General features: G+C 49.4%; 1 protein-coding gene across 5 annotated transcripts in view; it reads left to right on the top strand.

Annotated features, from left to right (window-relative positions):
• Nucleotides 1–13890, top strand: part of LARP4B (La ribonucleoprotein 4B) — a 2592412-nt gene that overhangs the window by 417411 nt on the left and 2161111 nt on the right. The window lies entirely within an intron of this gene.

Here is a 13890-nt window from a genome sequence, read left to right as displayed (position 1 = left end):
CTCTCCCTCGAGCGGCACCCTGGCCATCTCCCCTTGAGTGGACTACCGCAGATTCCCCTGGTGGGAGGCAGTCTGCCACAAACGTCCCTTGGTCGGTGTTCGGCCCCAACTGTGTATATAGAGGAGACTCCGGGCCCTCCGACTGCAGCGGGGGAGCGAATGCGCGAGGGAGGACCTTCCCCTCCTCGGAACACACATGAGAACATTGCAAGGTCGTTCTGGACGCCATTTTTGCACCCAACGCGCCACAACGGACTTGCGGCTTAATGCGCAGGGCTTTGAAAACTGGCCCGAGGGCCCCTATGACGGCACACGCACGCGGAACAATGTGCCCATGTACCCTTCAGCGTGGCGGATGCTAGGATAAACCCAGATTTCATTGGGACATAATTGCAATCTCCCTTGCGCGCTACCGTCTCTGAGATGGTGAAGGGCACAAAGCATTCCAAAGAGGGTGAAGCATCCCAGTATTGGAGGCCCCTATAAAACACAGAGATCTGCAGTGTTTAAAGCTCCCATGGTCGACTTCCCACGATAAGCCCCCGTAACTGGAAGTTTAGCGCCTCAACGCGTATATACCCCAGAGCAGATCCCACCGGATCTCACACGCTGCCGGTTCTCAGGATCCAGCTGAGAGTGAACCATATGAGCTTCTTCCCACACAGGTCATATGCACTTTAACTCGTCCCCCTCCTCTGGATGTATATTGAAGGGCATTCAAATATCTGACAGACTAGGGGATTTTGAGACCAACCTGGTCCTTCTTCTGAACCGCATCAGAGCACACCCTACCTGCTGCCAAAGCTTTGGTTAAGTGAAGGGTCTAAAGAGGACTCCTCATTAAAGACTCCCTATTGAGCCCAGAACCCTGGGACACGCGATCGCTTGACATGTTTTGAATGGAAAATGTACCTCAGGGTCAAATACTAAAAAACAAAGAACTAAATGCAAGGAGCAGTGAGACCAATGAATAATACAAATTAAAATGGACTCCTGGAACCATTCTGAAACCACTTGATTCAGATTTTGGGGATTTACAAAGGGTTGCAACAGCAAAACAAAAGTCCCGCCCTTCAAGCCATTGTAGGCGGACAGAAACCCACACAAAGAACCGTACCTAGAGAGCCGAAACCCCACTGGGCCAACCCTCCTCTAGCTTGGGAATCGTTTGAGAGCTACCTGCCGAATGCAAACTGAGCAGTCCGACTAAATAATTGCTTGAAACCAGCATTGGACGGGCATCGACTCCCCCGACGAAGATGCCACGTCCAAGGCCTTACTGTACCCACACTTTAAATCCACATGTGAAAAAAGCGAGCTCTCCTCTCTTCTGAAGGGTTGGGCTCCTGGAAACTGGGCGTGTGCCCTCCTTCGACAGACAGACTGTATTGAGGCCCACCTGCCCTGCCCTCCCCTTGCCAATGGGCAGTCCCCCCTGATGAGGTCAGACAGGAACCACCTTGATTTATATGGTCATTAAATTGAGACTAGCCAAGTTCGCCTACCCTCCACCCCCTCCTGCTGTTGAAAGCACTAGTATACCGATCATGGAGGCTTCTGGGATGGAAGCGGCTCTGACCAAAGGGGACATTGCTGCTCTCCGGAGTGAAGTAAAGAACATGGGAGCCAATATAGGTTGGAAGATGGACAAGATCACACCGCAAATGAATAAGATCGTAGAGAGACTTGAAGGCGTAGGAAACGACCAAGCCTCCATAGATACTCTCGAAACTCAGATGGACCTTCGAATAAGGGAGATGGAGCAAAGAGCGGAAGAGTTTCGACTCAAAATGGACGATTTGGAAAATCACGAGAGGAGAAATAATCTGCACCACTTCGGCATCCTGGAGCATGAAGGTGAATCGGGAGATATCAGAAAGACTATCCATGATCTAATTAAACTATTGGTTGCAGATGAGATCGACAAGCCCAAAACGGAGAAGATACATAGAGTTGGCTGACCGAGATCGGTCCTTGCCTTTTTCCATAGGTACCAAGATAAGGCCAGGGTTCTGGAGAAGGCCAAGACCAGTGGATCAATAACCCGTGGGGGGGGGGGGGGCGGCGACGCACAGATCACGATCACGATCATCCATGACCCTGGCCTTGAGGCAAATGTGTTGTCCCCTCAGGAAATGGCTCAAGGAGCGCGGATCTCAGTGTAGATGCGGTTATCCCTTCTCCCTCTCTTTCGAAAATGAAGGCAAGAAAATACTACTGAGATCCGAAAGGGAGATTCGCAACTGTACCTCAGAACTTTTGGAGACATGTTAAGAAGGCGGAGCCCGAGAGGAAGCGGGCAGAGCGGAAGACAATGGGAACTCCAAGAGCCAAGAAGGAGATGGGTTAAGGGATCGAGGAAATACAGGAGGGGCAATGTTCCACCCGAAGGAGATGAATGAAACTGGAATATTAAACGTCAAGGGTCTCAATTCTCCAACCAAGAGATCTTTAGTATATTGGGAATTCCGTAGGGCGAAACTGGATGTCCTCCTCTAATAGGAAACCAAATACGCTAGAGGGGAAGAACAGAGGCTCCTAGGGGTACGAACGGGATCAGAATTTTGGGGTTCTGGACCCCTAAGGAATGGGGGAGTGGGGATACTCATCAGAAAAGGACTATGATTCACGACCACCAAGGCATGGGCATGCTTTGCTCGTGGCAGACACTATAGGAAAAGTGAATATTGCATTTGCTACCATATAGTCCCCGAACACGGGACAATCTAGTCCCTTGCTAAGACAGTCCCCAAAATCATGTCCTCCTTGGAGGTGATTTTAATTTATGGGCAGACCCCAACTTGCAATGGAAAGCGGATAATCCTGACGCAAAGGAACCAGTTGAGGGAGGGCGCACTGAAGTTGCAAAAATGTTTAGGATATATGGATTGAGATGCGTGGCGGCAACGGCACCCAGACAGGGGTACACCTTTTACTCCGCCCCCCCATAACACGTTCACTAGGATTGATTATATATATTTAACGGAGGAGATATATAATGCTGACAAGAGATCGGAAATCGTTCCGGTAACCTGGTCTGACCATGATATGGTCACAGCTGACATTAACTGGGATACCTTACCTAGGAAAGGGGGCCGATGGTGATGTAATGAAACTCTCTGGAAAGACAGTCTTCAAGACAGAGATGGAACGTGAGATTATCGAATATATCAAGATGAATAACACCGGGGAGGGGTTTCCAAATTGAGTGTGAGAAGCAGGTAAGGCGACTTGGCGCAGAATCTTGATTATAGAGGGCGCGAGTAAAGAAGAGAGAAAGGAATTTGGTTGAAAACAAACTTGGAAATGAGATTTGTTTTCTAGATGAGGAAGGAAGAGAGTGGGAAAGGGGATACGATCTTGGAGGCGAAAAGGAAGAGGGAAGAGCTCCGCCTCCTGGAACACGGACTGATGGTCCATAGAATTACAGCTCTTGCGGCAAAAGTTCTATGAGAAAGGAGATAAGGCTTGCGCCCTGTTGGCAGCCAGATGACGTGACCAACAAACCGAGTGAAAGGTCCTGGAAATGGAGAACTGGGGGAAACTTCCCAAACTGCAACTGATGCAAACATTCCTGAAGCCTTTGCCACATTCTATGAGGCCTTCTATAGATCAGAGGTCTGATGATTACTTGTCCTTCGTGAAAAGGCCGCAACGATCATGTGATGAACCCCATGGTTTAGAGGGTCCGATAACTGAAGAAGTAAAAAAATGCGCTCAAGAGATTGTCACAAGGCAAAGCCCCTGGAGAGGACGGCTACACTGCCGGATTCTATAAATCCTTTCTCTCCTCCCTTTGATGGTGGAACTCTTCAATGAGATCCTTGACACTGGAAAAGCCCCAGACTACTTTGTTCGAGCCCTTGCTTCGGTAATCCCCAAAGAGGGACGAGACCTAGGCAATGCTGTTCATATCGCCCCATATCTTTGTTAAATGTGGATGAAAAAATATATACTAGAATCACTGCGGCCCGACTAGAGACATTCGTGCCATGTCTAATACATGCAGACCAGGTCGGTTTTATACTGGGTAGACGGGGAGCCCACACTATGAGGTAGACCCTACACTTAATTAATGCATCTCGAATCATGACAATGACCCTGCTCTCCTGTCGGTCGACTCAGAGAAGGCCTTCGACCGGGTTGAAAGGGGCTTTCTGATGGCAGTCCCCCGCAAAGTGGGAATAGGTCCTAAATTCAGGGGTGGGATTCAGGCAGTATAGACCTCACCGAAAGCCTGTCTTTGTGAACGGGGAATACACCCGATGGTTTGAACTAGATAGGGGAACACGACGGGGATGCCCTCTCACTGCGATACTCTTCGCACTCTCAATGGAACCCTTAGCTCAAACTTAGAGATGATCATCGGATTGAAGGACTTCGACTAGGAACTATAGAATATAAGGTAGCGCTGTAAGTTGATGTCCTACTTCTGCACATCTCAAACCTCACAGCCTCCATTCCTAGAGCAATTCAATTAAGTAAGGAATACGGTTATCTCAGGTTTTAAAATTGAGGCCAAATCAGTCTCATTTCTTCTGCATGAGACCAAACAAGCAGATGTGAATAGACTCTCTGTTGGGTCTTATCCTGGAAAATGTTAAGCTCAAATATCTAGGTATACAGGTCACGAGGGACAAACTTTATGAAGCAAATTTTCCACCCCACCTCCGAAAGGTTCATGCAGATCTCGCCAAATGGGAAAAACTGACGATATCGTGGTTGGGTATGCTTAATGCAATCAAAATGGTATGCCTCCCTCGTTTTCTATACCCCTTTTATATGCTTCCTATACAAATGCTGAAGGTTTTCTTTGATGTCAAAAGGGCAATAGTGAGGTTCCTTTGGCAGGGAAAAGGAGCAAAGGTAGCCTATGATACCCTGGCACTACCTAAAGATAAGGGAGGGATGGGGCTGCCAGATCTGAAGACTTATTATCAGGCTGCCCAACTACGAATCCTGATCCCTCTGCTCCCCCAATCCCCCCCCCCCCCCAACCTGCGAAACCATAAAGAACCTCAATGGGTTGCAATGGACAATCACTGTTTGACCCGGCAACAGTATTCGAGTGGATATGGGTACCGAAAGACAAATTATTAGAGGTTAAGAGAACACCCGATACCGGGGACCATTTGGGAAATATGGAGGGAGAGAAGTGACATGAGGAAAATTACTACATGGCCGTCCCCCCTGAGTCATCTATGGGCCCTCGGCATCAGGGAAAGCATTCCTAATTTGGATAGATTCCAACCATGGTTCGAAGCTGGCCTGGAGAGGGTGGGTCAGCTCTGGAAGAATGGGTCCTTCATCACAATTTCAGAACTGAGGCAAGCCCCCTGTCTGTTCAAGTTTTTGCAGATTAAGTGAATTATGACAAGAGATGACTGGAAAGATAATGCAAGTAGAGAACTTACCCCCCTTTGAGAAGCTCTTGAACGCCAGAACAGAAATGAAAGGTTTGATATCTGCCATGTATAGGGAACTGATTGAAGCGGGGAAGGGCTCCACGTAGCTCCTGAAGAGTAGATGGGAGAAGGATCTGGGCGAAGAAGTTGATCCGAATATGTGGGCAAGAATGTGCAGGGCCGCTCCTCAGGTTTCTATATCCAGCCAATACAAATTTCATGCGATCAAACTGCTACACAGGTGGCAATATGACCCCCTCAGGCCTTCCAGAATGTTTCAGTCATTGAGTCCGCTTTGCTGGCGTAAATGTGTGGAATAGCCGATTATTGGCACATGTGGTGGGGCTGCCCCAGGATCTAGGTTTACTGGGATGAAGTCATGGGGTTGATCAAAGATCTCGATGGATTCAGTGGTCTGCGGACCCCTTTCTGATTATCTTTGGGTTTGAACAATGTGATGATGGAAGATATAGAATCAAGGGTCTGGCAGCCCACCTCCTGTTAGCAGCACGTGCCACTCTAGTTATTAAATGGAAGTCTGAGAGTACACCAAGCAAGGGTGAATGGATTAATTTAGCATTGAATATCTGTGTTATGGAGAAAATAACCTCAACCCTACATGCAAAATCCACACAATGTGACCTACTTTGGAAAGACTTTGTAAGTACTTGCCAGGAACTAACTGTTAAAGCATGGACCGACAATGAAAGGTTGCACCTATCTCCCTGAGGAGAATATGCCGAACTGTTAGAATGGAAAGGACATATATCATGGCCCTGAGGACCTCGCACAGAGACAACTTATCTTAGTGCGATTTCTATGTACGTTATTACGTTATATTGTGCATCAATCTAGTTATTTTTTAATAATACGCATCAGTAAAGGAGCAGGGAGAGAATGTTCCGGGGAGGGTGGGGTGCGTTTGGAGAAACTTATTTTGAATAAAGGGTACACATGTTTTTTTTTTTTTTTTTTTAAGGGGCGGAAATGCTTCAATTGTATGTAATTATTCTGTTAGATTTTGAACGTTGCTTTGAAATGCTTTCCTCTATGCCTTTGAAAATCTTAAATTCAAATAAAAAAAGCAAACTTACAATATTAATAGTTACATGGTAATATAAGTTTACAATCTTGCAGTCTTCAGAGTTAGACAAAGTATTTATTTACAAGGTAGGAATGTTTTTACAGCGGTTGTCTCAAGTTAGTAAAAGTGGCATGAGTATGTCTGAGTGGAAGTGATGAGATACGGGATGCCAGGACTGGGTCAGGGTCCAGCTGGCAACATGCTGTGTTACTGTTGTGAGGTTAGAATTTGTTAAAAAGCCAAGTTTTGAGGAGTTACTTAAATTTGGTAAGGGAACGCTCATTGCACTTTTTAGCTGGGATTGAATTCCAAATTCTGGGGGCTGCTACTGGGAAGCTGGAGCTGCCTGTTCTATCGTTCTTGAAGTGGGGGATGAGTAGGTGCGTGTCTGTGTTAGAACTAAGTGTTTTGGTTGAGGTTTTACGGATTAGTCTTTGGTTGAGATAGTTGGGGGCATCCTAATCCCCATTTAGGATTCTCAAACTTAGGTGTGCCCTCCTACCCGTCTCAAACCAGCGCATTTTGAAAACTCTTATCCTCAGTGTTGTCGTCTGTCCTATTGCTCAACTTGCTTGCCTTTCGCTGTCTTGTCTGCCTACTCCAGCGTCCTTTGCTAGTATCTTCCCCTCTCCCGAGCACCCCCCCTCCTCTCCTTCCTACACTATGGTGCTCTGTCTCGCCTATCTTTTTTAACTGCCTCTCTATCGACTATCCTGCTCTGCTCACTAAATCTGGTAGGAAGAAGTTTAAAAGGGACATCCTGGTCTCCTACCCAGGCCTCCCTATCGCCAACACCTAAACCAGTCCCTCCTCCAAGGAAACTCTCACCGTCCTTTGTCATGCCTTTGCCAGACCTATGGACCCTTCATATGGTCTGTGCGCTCCCCCTTCTCTTTTGCCATTAATGGTGTTACCAGCTGGGACGACCTCCTGGCATCCTTCCATTGCTCTAAGGTCATCATTAATGTTTACTCTAATGGGACTGTCCTGGTCCAAGGCCCTCAGGCCAACCTTCACCTCTTTGATAGATGCTTCCTGCGCCTCATCAACTTCTTTCTTCTCCTGCTGTCCCTTCTCCCCTTTCCTTGACCTCACCTCCCCCTTCTGCCTCCTCCTTGGCTACCTTGCCTTCCCCTTCCCTCTCTGCCCCCTCTCGGGGTTCTTCTACACCTCCGCAGGGCATGCCTCTGATCTGTACCCCTCCCCGGAAGTCCTTCAACAATGGTAACCTTCTCCATATTGCCACTCTAAACTCTCGATATCAAGCACTTCTCTGATGTCTGCCGCCTTCTGGAGGAACTTGACCTTGATGTCCTTGGTCTCACTGAGACATGGTTCACGGCAAGCTCTATCACAAGCTTTGATGCGCTCCTACCTGACTGCTACAAGATCCTCTCCGCACCCAGTGCCAACCGCTCTGGTGGGGGTGTAGCCCTGATCTTCCCTGAGTGGATGTCTGCTAGCCATTCACTTACGCTACTATCTATCGGCCACCTGGTCAGATTTCATCCTTCCTCTCCGAGTGGGTGGACCTCTCTGCCTCACTCCTGGCCTCAACTACTAAACTCCTTCTTGGAGACTTCAACATCCACCTGGATGCCTCCTGTCCTCCCTTTGGACTCTTTCACAACCTCTACGACTCTCTCATTCACTATTCCCCCCCCCTTTGGCCCAACTCACTCTGCAGGGCACACTCTTGATGTTCTTATCTCCTCAGACCTTCCCTTCTTTGTCCCTCTCACCACTCCTCTCTCCTGGAGTCATCACTTTCTCCTCTCCTCCCACCTCACCCTCCCCACCCCTCAGGCCGAGCCACCTCCATCACTGCCACCCACCTTCTCGGTCATCCGACCCATGAAGCGTGTGTCAGCTGAGGCTTTCACCGCCACCTTCTCACCTCCCACCCAAACCCCCGTCCCCCTCTGGCTGACTCATATCCTGACACAGCCCGCTCCACTCTGCTATATCTGATGCTCTTGATATCCTTGCCCCTGTCATGAGAATCTGCCTGAAGCCCAAAGCCAAGTGCAACTCCTGGTTTGATTCAGACCTAGTCACCCTAAAACGCAAGTGTAGGGTGGCCGAGAGGAAATGGCGTGCTTCATGTACATGTGCCTGCTGAAACATGTACATGTGCCTGCTGAAAGGCAATACCGGCTCTCTGTCCTAACCAAGAAGAGTGCATATCCAAGCCTGCGTCTCTGTGGCATCTAACAACTTGGCTGAACTCTTTAAAATCTGCAAGGAACTGGCCAATCCTGCCGCAGTCTCTACCTCTCCTGTCCCCTCCCAGGCCCTTTGTACATCATTGGCTTCTCACTTCATCTCTAAAACTCAGGACATTCTGTCCCCTCTCCTCCTATCCCCTCCCCCCACTCCCTACTCTTTTTGCAGCCATCTCTCCTCCCTCCTTCTCTGCCTTTCTCCTGTTCTCTGCAGACAAGCTTTCTAGACAAGTCCGATCTATGAAAGTCTTGTCGAAACAGGTTCACCCCTGTTCCTCAAACTATCAAGGACCACATTGACTCCCTGGCTCCTGCCCTGGCTGATTTCCGCAATCACTCCTTCGCCACTGGAGTCTTCCCATCCCCCCTGAAGCACTCCCTTGTGCACCCTCTTCTTAAGAAACCCTCTGCCGAACCCTCCTGCCTGGCTAACAATCACCCAATCTCCATCACTCCCCTCCTGGGCAAGCTCCTGGAGAAACTGGCCGTCTCCCCGCTTAATCTCCATACTGAATCTGTTGGTTGTCTTCATGACCATCAGTCTGGGTTCAGAGCTGGCAGAAGCAGGTGAACTGCTCTCCTGAGCATCTGTGAAGACCTGCTCTCCAACCTTGACAATAACACCCCTTGTGTCCTCATCCTGCTTGATCTCTCTTCTGCCTTTGACACTGTCACCCATGCCATCCTGCTCAACCGTCTCTATGATAACCTTGGTATCACCGAACAGGCTCTGCCGTGGCTGACTTCTTTCGTCTCTGACCAACCCTCCCAGGTCCAACTGGGGTCCTTCCTCTCTTTTTTTTAGCCGCTCTCTGCCCCAACTTTCAATGCTATGCAGATGACACCCAACTCATCTTCAGGCTACCCTCTGCCTCCTCAACTTCCCTCATCTTTTATCCAGGAGTGGTGTGCCACCAGTGACCTCTGCCTTAATGCCAGTAAGACTGAGATTCTCATCTGCACACCCGCTCCCTCCTTTCCTGTAGCTCCCTGGCCGGCCTCTCTTGGCCCTCTTCCTGTTCCCACCTACAAGGCTAAAAACCTCTGGGTCATCTTCGACTCTACACTCCTTCTCTCCTCACATCTCTGATGTCTCTAAGAAGTCACACAACCAGCTGCACCTCCTCAGAGGTATTGTTCCTTTCCTCAGAAGCTCACTGTCTTGAGAACTCTAGTTCTCTCTAGGCTGGAATATTACAACAGCCACTTTCTAAATCTTCCTGCTTCTACTCCGCTCTCTGCAACTTATTCAGAACAGGACTGCGAGACGTGTACTTGGCCTCAAGCCCAGGGATCCTATCTCTCCAGGACTGGAATCTCTGCACTGGCTGCGAGGATGAAGTTCAAAACCCTCTGCATCGTCCACAAGGCCTTCTGGGGCCTCAATACCTTCAACTCTCTTCCTAAATACCTTCCTTCATGAGCTCGTTGAGCATGGGGGTGTTTGAGGCAGATGAGCAGTCACTTCTCCAAGCAACAAGTTGGTGGTAGATCTTTCTTCGGCTGGGGCCTCCCTCTGGAACAGCCACTCTGACTCCCTGAAACTTGAGGAGAATCCTCTTCAGTTCCGGAAGCACCTCAAAACCTTTCTCTTTGCGTCTATTTCTCCTCCTCTCCCTTGCTGACACTGAAACTGCACTGGTTACCTGGCCACCCTTTGATCTTGGGCCCAGGTCCCCTCCCCGCCAGTCGCACTCCTGCACTGCCTTCCTGGCAACCCCCGCTCTTGGACTGTTTTCTGTAGCCCTGCAGTCCCACTACCAGCACTTGACACCCGACATCTGCACTTACCCTTGCACTAACTACCTGCTGGCCATACTTTTACTTATTATATATTTTCTTATCCCATGTACTGCACTGTCCTCTCCCCAATGCCCCCACACTTCTCCTCCTTCCCCTTCCCATGCACTTGCGCAATCTGATGACACCTGGCCTATTAGGATCGTTCTGTCTTCCCTCTGTTCCCACTCCCTTGCCTCGTCCCACCTTAAAACACTTGTATATAGGCGCATTATAAATTCCAAATCATATCATTACCCGAAACACATTAATGTGTTGGTGTTCGTTTTATGACGTATCCTAGCTTGACTGGGTAGCCAGTGTGCTTCTCTCCTGTGTTGTGATCCCTTTTTTATGCCTAGTACTGCTCTTAACGCTTTATTTTGAAGTAGTTGCATTTTGTTTGTTTATAAAAAAAAAAAATGTAGGTCCCTAGTAGGAGTATTTCGAAGGGATTGTGTCCTCCGACGTATTCCTTATCTTAGATAGAAATCCTTCAGCTTTGCTGGCCTCGGAAAATTTTTTCGCCAGAGGGCGCTGCGCGTCGATGATCGCCGAGTCGATGACCCTCGACGGCCTCCGTGCCGACGTCGACGTCATCCTGCCTATAAAGGCCGCGCGCAGCGTCCGTTGCTCAGTTCCGTTTTTCCGCGCTTCGTTGTGCCTCGGAACACCGTTGCTCAGTTCTCGTCAAGATAACGTATATAATAACTACTATTTACCTCGATATCGATGGCATCCTCCTCCGACCCGACGACCCCTCGGTCCGGTTTCAAAAAGTGCCGAGACTGCGGGAAGAAAATGTCGTTGACGGACCCTCACAGGGTCTGTTTGTGGTGTCTGGGAATCACGCACCAGAGTTCGGAGTGTGAGGAATGCCTTTCCATGACGGCGAAAGCCTTGAAGGAGCGTAGGGGGAAGCTCGAGAGAGGTAGGTCAACTTTAACTTCCTCGAAAGCTTCTTCGGTAGAGTCGAGACGTTCGTCTCCTCACCATAAAAAACACTCTCGATCTAGATCACGAAGTGGCTCCCACCACTCGTCGACATCGAGACACTCGAAGAAGAGACGTAGGAGATCCCCTTCGTCATCTTCGTCGAGTTCTCCTGAGAGAGTTCATTGCCCCACAAAACGCAGCTCGCAAGCTGAGTGGGAGGAATTCAGGAAAAAGATGCTAAGCGTCTTCGAGAAAGCGGCCTCGTCCCCCTCGAAGACAGCTGAGGGTGATACCCCGGGTAAAAAACCCAAAAAATCTAAACGCCGCGAGTCGCAGTACCCGGCGGAAAAGTCAACCCGAAAGCGCCTCGAGCCATCGGGAGATAAAGCATCATCGACGCCATCGTCGAAAACTCCTTCGAAACAGAGGTCGGCGCCATCGACGCCGTTGTCGAAGGATTCATCGGCGCATCAGTCGATCGAGTCGACGCCGACGTCGACGCCGATATCGACGCCGGTGAAGGAAAGAACCACGGCTACTCCACAGCCAACGGTTAGACAAAAGACCTCCGACTCGACGCCGAGAACGTCGACGTCGTTCTCGAGCAAGACTCCGATCCTTTCGAGTTCTTCGAGGCCTAGTACACATTTCTCGACGCTTTTCACGGCGCCTTCGAGTACTTTCACGTCGGTGTCGACGACATCGACGTTTTCAAGGCCTGTGATGATGGCTCCTTCTGCATTGGAAATGGGGTTTATACCATTCCAAAAACCAATGTATCCCCCTTTAACCTCGATTTTTGAGGAAAGGGAGGATTCAGACCAAGATATTGATTTACAGAGGACCACATCACCAGAGCCAGAGACTTTCGCCTCTGAGGAAGGAAGATTAAAAAATCTTCAGGATGCACTTCAGGAAGCTAGTGGCTTGGACACTTCTCCTGAAGCAGAATTTATCAAACCAGACCCAGGAGAACATGCGGAGACTCCATATAGAGCTCTGATGTCTAGAATCATAGAATTTATGGGTTGGTCTGCACCTTCTCCTGCCTTTCAGCAGGATGACCTCACTGACATACTGGACAAGGGCCCACAGGAGGATCCTGTGGTTCCATTTCACTCTGCTCTACAGAGAAGGATTTTGACAAACTGGGAAACGCCAGAAATTATCCCGGCAGTAAATAAAAAACTGTCAACAAAATACAGGGTGGCTAGTTCTGACCCTGAATATTTGTCAAAACACCCTACTCCTGAGAGCTTGGTTGTACAGGCTGCAACCTCATCAGGCAGCACATCTGCATACCCCACTGCTCCGCAGGATAGGGATGACAAAAAATATGATGCCATGGCTAAGAAGGTTTTTTCTGCCTGTAGCATGGCGTTAAAGTCTATTAACGCGACCTGTACGCTCGCTAGGTTCAGCCACACCCTTTGGGAGTGCGCTTCATCAGCGGCTGACTGCCTCCAAGAAGGAGAGGAAAGGGACGCATTTTTAAACATCATCAGGGATGGTAAAGATGCGATGTGCGAGACCCTACAAACTGGCCTAGATTCTGCTGACAGTATCAGCAGGGCCATGGCGGCAAGTACCACAATCCGCAGGCATGCGTGGTTGAGGAAGTCTGGTTTTGCCTCTGACGTGCAGACCAGGCTTTTGAATATGCCCTTTGACGGTTCTACCCTCTTTGGAAAGAAGGCGGATGACAGTTTGGAGAAACTGCAAACGTCCAAGGCAGCAGCCAAGTCATTGGGAGCTGCTATCCGTCAGAATACCTTTCGTCCTTCGGGATCATCGTGGAGAGGACGGTCCTTTCGTTACTATTCCTCATATGGAAGGGGCAGGGGACGACCGGCTCAAAGAGGCCAAGGAAGATTTACCCGTGGTGGACGGGGTAGGGGAAAGAAAGCCGCACCCGCAGGAGCAGGAGCCACTTTACCTTCGGCAACTGCATCAGCCGCTTCAAAACCACTCTGAGGTCTCCCCTCACAGAACACCAGTAGGGGGCAGGTTAACTCACCATCTGACGGAATGGCAGGCTATTACGTCAGATGCTTGGGCTCTGGAGACAGTAGCCCAAGGTTACTGCCTGCCCTTCCTACATATCCCTCAGAGTCATCCACCGGGGAACAACCCTTTGAAGCTTCCAGATCCGCTCCTCTTGCAGGAGGTTTTAGACCTGCTAGAGAAAGGTGCCATAGAACTGGTACCTGTAGCGGAAAGGAACAAGGGTTGGTACTCCCCCTACTTCATAATACCGAAGAAGGACGGAGGACTGAGACCCATCTTAGACTTACGGGAATTGAACAAATTCCTCCGAAAGGACAAGTTCAAGATGGTGACTCTCTCTCAGATCCTTCAGGCCCTCCAGCTTCAGGACTGGTTGGTATCTCTAGACCTCCAGGACGCTTATTTCCATGTGCCGATCCATCCCAGGCACAGGAGATACCTGAGGTTCGCAATT

The sequence above is a fragment of the Ambystoma mexicanum genome, chromosome 2q (assembly GCF_040938575.1).
Source record: "Ambystoma mexicanum isolate Mex_15411 chromosome 2q, UKY_AmexF1_1, whole genome shotgun sequence".
NCBI classification, from domain to species: Eukaryota; Metazoa; Chordata; class Amphibia; order Caudata; family Ambystomatidae; genus Ambystoma; species Ambystoma mexicanum.
The sequence above is the reverse complement of the archived record's forward strand: the minus strand, read 5'-3'. Positions and strand labels throughout refer to the sequence as shown.